General features: G+C 42.9%; 2 non-coding genes across 2 annotated transcripts; one reads left to right on the top strand and one right to left on the bottom strand.

Annotated features, from left to right (window-relative positions):
* Positions 1-3,246: 3,246 nt before the first annotated feature.
* On the bottom strand, positions 3,247-3,321 carry Trnaa-ugc (transfer RNA alanine (anticodon UGC)). The gene has a single exon. It is a non-coding gene; the product is annotated as a tRNA-Ala (tRNA).
* A 34-nt stretch (positions 3,322-3,355) lies between these two features.
* Positions 3,356-3,430, top strand: Trnat-ugu (transfer RNA threonine (anticodon UGU)). The gene has a single exon. It is a non-coding gene; the product is annotated as a tRNA-Thr (tRNA).
* Positions 3,431-6,639: the final 3,209 nt, after the last annotated feature.

Genomic DNA, 6,639 nt, shown 5'->3' with positions numbered 1-6,639 from the left:
AAATAACAAAGCAAGGATCTCTTCTCAATTACAGTATTGTGTATTACGCATGATATTCATAAAGGGTTTGTTTTTACTACCATGAGAAAATCTATTGCGATACAGAATAGGAAATTTCTCTGTTAAAGAATTCTTTCTTCAGATTTTGTGCAAGTTCATGTTACAGTCTGATGCCAGCTGGCACAATATTTGTGCCAAAATTGACAAGTTACTTGACTTTTCAGGAAATTATAGGCAAGGGAGTCCATCAAAAGCTCCAAATATTCTGTTACTTTTCACTTCTCCGCCATTCTGTTTCTAGACTACCAGGGTCTAGTTTAGCCCCTGTCCATTGATAGTGTAATAAAGGCGTTAATCTCCTTGTAACGTATACTCCATGGCTTAGGCTTTTATCTTTGTCAGTTGCTTTCAATAATTTAGATCTATAATCAAAATATACTAGGAAACAAATACGATACAAAAGCTATAATTCGAAATTGATGAAAACAGTTTTATGAGAAAGCACAGTTACACTTCTAGGAGGAACTGAAGACTCCATAGCAAATACCCGCCACAGCTGAAGTCGGCACTCTCAAGCGTGCAATTCAAAATTAAAAAATAATTTTCCTCGAAGTGAACCATGTATCGATGGTTTTACAGTTTCTCACGGGCATAAAGCGCCTCCTCTAGTTTGAGCTCATGTAACTGCAATAATATCAGCTTTTGGTACGATTAATCAATAGCGAACTCAACTCGTACAGACATCAGGAAACACATAATGTATTATCTTTCTTCTTTTACAAATTCTATGTCATTATTTACAGTCACAGATAAGCTTTTCACTATGTGATGGCTCAGAGCTAAATAACAAAACTGTTGATTTGTCACATTGCATAAAATGCATTGACAAACAAAGAACGTCAGCGTTAAATCATACAGTTCAAAACATTGTAACAGACTTTACATCTTCTTTCATGAATTTGGATTCCACCAGTTTCAAAAGTAATACTACAATTCGTCGGACTTGAAACGTTGCAATCACAAGCAACATTATTCTTCATTGCTTCCTCAAAACACAATAATCTCACAACGTCTGTAATTTACTTCACTAACAGCTCTTTGCTTAACAACTGTATTCAAAGTTACTGAGAAACTTGACAATGAAGTATTAAAGCCAAAAGGGATCACATTACAGCGAAAAGGTTTTCCACTAAGCGGAAATGTGCTTTAATGCCTGCAGTTACTCTGTCAATGGCATACTACTATATCCTGCCAAGAAATGAAATGAGACACTTATTTGTAATATAGAGGTAGTAGTGCGACTGATCGGCGGTTATGTATGTCCGATCATAAAACCACAGCTTACTCATCCACATTATTCGAATACAATAATCAGAAGGCCGCTACCATGGGAGTGGAGGCCTCTTTACCTACACACTGTTAGGGCTAATAAGGGTGCTTGGGCGCGCAAAGTGAAACGTGCAATAGTGCATTATATATATATATATATATATATATATATATATATATATATATATATATATATATAGATTGATTGATTGATTGTAGCATATAATTCAAGAAATAAACACAATAGTGAAGAATAGTCACGAACTTCTGAAAAGCAAGTTGAAAGTTGAACACTCGCGCTAATGATGTAGCAGCCATAACTGACTATCTGACAACTCTGCAGACTACAAGCTGTAGTCCTAAGGTTATAATTATCACCTAAAAAATCAAGATTCGACTATTAAAGTAGTAGATGGTATGGACCCATCTGCATACTTCAATGACACATACTTTTCCTAACGATGGATGACTTAGGGATACCTTTTTTTACACAGCCCAGCCAAATTAATGTGACCACCACCTATGTTGGATGTCAACGTGTAATAACAATTCACAGACAGCAGGTGGCAGCATTAGCAGTGGAGAGTATAAAAGTGTGTCCGGCGGAACGCGGAAAACAGTAAAGTCCATGTTGTAGTGCGGAAACGGAGCGGTTTATCCGTCTTTCAAAAGGGTACAGTCATTGGCTTTCCGATAAAGGGCAGAAGCATATTCGAAACGGCTAAGTTAGAAAACTATTCGCGTGCCGTTATGGTTAAGGTATGTCCTGTATGACAAAGTGGCGCTATCCAAACCCAGCGCCGAGGGAAGTGTGGTGCAACACGGGCACAGACGACAGAGATGAACAATGGCTGCGGAGATATGTGCGGGCGAATAGACGTGCAACTGTTGAGCAACTGATCGCCCAGATAAACCGAGGCGTTACGAACAATTCTGCTCAACGACTCTTCAGAGGACGTTGTTGCATATGGGCCTTCGCAGCAGGCTTCTGTTTCATGCACCCAAGCTACGCTGACTGCTGTTCATCCACCGAGTGGCAACAGGTGGTCTTTTCCGATGAATCACATTTTATGTGCCATTACAAAGATGGTTGTTGGCATGCAGGACGTGAAACCCCTGAAACCAAACACCCTACACCAATCCTCGGAAGGGTCCAGGCCGAAGGAGGCAGCGTTATGGTCTGCGAAATATTTTCGTGAAATTCTCTGGATGATCTTGTCACTCAGGAAGGCATAATGGCTCAACACAGCTATGTATCAATCATTGAGGACTATGTCCACCCCAGCACGCAGTTTGATTTTTCTCTGCACGATGGCATCTACCAGCAGGACAATTAAACCTGTCACCCAGCTAGCAGTGCACGTGCGTGGTTCGAAGAGCACCAGAATCAATTTACCACCTTCTCCTGTCCATCGAACTCTTGGGATTTAAGCCCTGTCAAGAATCTATGAGACCACCTCGATCGGGGTGTTTGGACCATGGATCATCGACCGAGAAACCTAGCGCAACTGGTCACGGCACTGAAGTCGGCTAGAATCCACATCCCCGTCGGTATCTCCAAGAACGTCATTAACGCTCTTCCTGCACGTCTCGCAGCTGTCCGCCCTGCAAAAGGCAATTATTCAAGCTTATGACTGGTGGTCACATTAATGTGACTGGACAGTATAGACGTCTACATTGTTGTTGTTCAAGAAACCTCATAAATCAGCTAGTCGCCATTCTGGAAATGAGTCTCATGAAATGGTTTCTTAATATAAGCAAAGTGGAATAACTATATATGACGGTAGCATCTGTTACCGAAAGAACAGTTACCGTGGATGACCATGCAGATTTGCTAGAAATGAAATGATAATTAAATGGACACCCTAGCTGCAAACAGGCGTTGATGTACTTCATTGGGGACATGTTGAAAATGTGTGCCCCGACCGGGACTCGAACCCGGGATCTCCTGCTTGCATGGCAGACGCTCTACCCATCTGAGCCACCGCGGGTACAAAGGTGTCACTGCAGACGCGCTATCCTCTGCGCCCGCAGTGGCTCAGATGGATAGAGCGTCTGCCATGTAAGCAGGAGATCCCGGGTTCGAGTCCCGGTCGGGGCACACATTTTCAACATGTCCCCAATGAAGTACATCAACGCCTGTGTGCATCTAGGGTGTCCATTTAATTATCATTTCAAAGTGGAATAAGTTATTGCATACCATTTCAGGAGAACACAGCGGGGTGAGGCAAATTCCAACAGCCCGGAGAAGCAGCGTGTGTGACTGCGTCCTGTAGAGAATGAATTCAAGCCTTGCCGCGGTGCTGAAGTAGTCCCTCGTATAGATTCTCGTAACGCTTCGGCTATACAGCCTTCCGTAACCTCGTCGGGAGACTTCAACAGCACGCTTCTGCAACGGTTTACCCCTGACGAATATAATCTGTTAATACCAGACCGCGGCAGTCCCACAAAACACTCAGCATCAACTTGCCCGATGATAGTTGGGTCTTCGCCTTCCACGGCGGTGGTTAATCCACGTGTTTAGACTGCTTGCGTTGCTCACTTATCTCACGGCCATTGTAATTCGCCCAACACTCACCTATGCTGGTAACGCAGCTAAGGAAGCGATCTGAAACAGGCTAATACACTTCCATCGCTACTTCGGCTCGAAGCGCTTTTTCAGTCAATGTGAGCAGTTGCGGAATCCATCGAGAAGCGTATTTAGTAATGTTGGAAATTTCGTACAGTGTGGTGAAAAACATCCACGTGTGATTTTGACTTTTTCCACTTTCGCGTCGGTTGTGTTTCACCGGTCTTCGAGCACCAGGACCTCCACTCTTCTCGCGACTCCCGGTTCTTCACAAAGAGATGGTCCGCCACTTCATTCTTCGTTATACAGGCTTTTCTGACCGATTCGGAAGCGTCTGGGGCACCTAACCGCGTCATTTTACGAGGGTTATTCCAAAAGTAAGGTCCGATCGGTCGCGAAATGGAAACCACTATGAAAATCCGATAAAGCTTTGCACAGATGTGTTGGGTAGTGTCTCTAGTATAACCCCAGTTAGCATCACGTCGCTCTTCTCATTTCTGAGCTCGCAGTGAGTGCGTAAAGATGTCTAGAAAATAGTGTCTGCCGCCAAGTACGAGGGCCTGGTGAGAAATTTCGCCTGAAGCTATGCAGCTAACATTACATAACTGTCGTGCTGTTTCTTCTTCACGACAATTCTCAGCCGCATTCTGCAGGGGCAATGAAGATGCTCCTGCATCGTTTTCAAATGGAAATGTGAGATTACCCACAATACAGTCCGCAATTGTCTCCCCCTGAGTTTCATCTCTGGTCACATGAACCGCTGTCTTTGAAGACAACATTTTGACACAGACAACGAGGTGTAGGCCAGCGTGGAGAATTGGCGGAAAGCACTGGCGACTGCCTTCTATGATGAGGCTATTGAAAAGTTGGTACAACGCTATGACAAAAGTCTAAGTCAGAACGGCGACTACGTAGAGAAGTAGCTGAAAGGTGTAGCTAATTGTTACAAGTAAAACATTTCTGATGTTCACTGTGGTTTCAATTTGGCAATCAATCGGACCTTACTTTTGGAATAACCCTCGTATTTGTGTTATCAGTCTTCCGCCTGGATTGGTGTGGCATACCGCAAATTCCTCTTTTGTGCCAGCCACTTCATTTCAGAGTAGCTCTTCCACCCAAAGTTCTCAATTATTTGTTGGAAATATTCCAACCTCTGCCATCCCTTACAATTTTTACCCTCTACATTTCCCTCAAGTACCATATAAATTGTTCCTTGAAGACTTAACACCTGTCCTATAATCCTTTCCCTTCTTCTTGTCAGTCTCATACACATTTTCCACTTCTGGCCGATTCTGCGAAGAACCTCCTTGTTTACTTTCTTATTAGTTCACCTAATTTGCTATATTCCTCTATAGCACCAAATCTCAAACTCTTCGATTTTCTTCTTTTCGGCATTCCCACAATCCGTGATTTACTTTGGTACAATGCTGTTCTCCAAATGCACATTCTTAGAAATTTCTTCCTCGAATTAATACTGATACTTGGTACTATTGGCAACAAAGTACCCTCTTTGCCTGTGCTAGTCCTCTTGTTATGTCTTCCTTGCTTCGTTCATACATGTTATTTTGCTTCCATGGTAACATAATTTCTTCGTTTCATCTGCTTCGTCCTCCTAGATTTTTACGTTCAGTTTATCGCAAATCTCGTTTCTGCAACTCCTCTCTAATTTTTTGTTTCTTCGGTTTACTTTCAAATCATTGTGTGCAGTCACTAGATAATTTATTCCATTCGATAGGTTCAGCAATTCTTCCACTCTTTCACTGAAGATATAAATGTCATATAATGGTCCATTGCTACAGTACTTTTCCAGCAACTCAGCATGGATTGTTGAAGCGTTAGTGTCCTTCAAACATAAAAATCTTATTACCGAGTGATACTACACTTTATCAATGGACTGCGCCAATTCGTTTTGGCTCGTCTAGCGCCGTGCAACAGTACTGAGGCGCAGATATTTCAGTATGTATCAACACTGCCAATACACATCTGCAAACAAAAGACAACTGAATTACGTAACTTAATGTTTTCGAGGTTGCAGTTAAAACTTTATAACTACCCCTCATCGGCGTTTCTGGACTTTTCTTCTTATTTATACATAAGGCTCCCACCGCTAATTATTTTCAATTGTTTTCATGTTCGCTTTATAAGTCCTCAAACACACGCGTTCTGTTTGGTACGGGCTAGTGTTCGGCGAGAAGTGAACAATGTAATGTGGCGAACAGACGCTGCACGACGTATTTCGTGGCTCTGTGCGCTGGCTGGCTACCGGCCACTCGGGCCCCCTCAGCGCCGGGCTCTCAGTTCATCTCCTTTGCGGGGCTGCAGAGCGCCCTCTCAGCACTCGAGAGCGCCAGCTCCACCTGCCTGCCCCCGCGCCACAGCGTCTCCACGTTGTTCTAACACAACTCAATCTGAGCCACACGAAATGCTTAACAAATACTTCCGGAACCAAACACTGTATATGTTTACTGAATGGGAAGTTAGATGACAATTTGTGTCGGTTGTCTTAGAACAGCGTATTTCATTCTACATTCTTTATTTCGAAGCACAACTTCCACTTCAGGGTGCCAGCTGACAATCGAAGGACCTCCATTTAGATGTCGACGCGGTTTTACGAATTCAGCATTACAAATTTGCTAAACTGACATTAAAATGTACAGATAATACTTTTTAACGTGCACCTGTAACGGTGTTCTTTCTTAGGTGTGAAATCGCAATATTACACTTTTATTCTGTTTCCCAAA

Source organism: Schistocerca cancellata, chromosome 4 (assembly GCF_023864275.1).
Source record: "Schistocerca cancellata isolate TAMUIC-IGC-003103 chromosome 4, iqSchCanc2.1, whole genome shotgun sequence".
NCBI lineage: Eukaryota > Metazoa > Arthropoda > Insecta > Orthoptera > Acrididae > Schistocerca > Schistocerca cancellata.
Note: the sequence above shows the minus strand (reverse complement) of the source record. Positions and strands in the feature narration are given on the sequence as shown.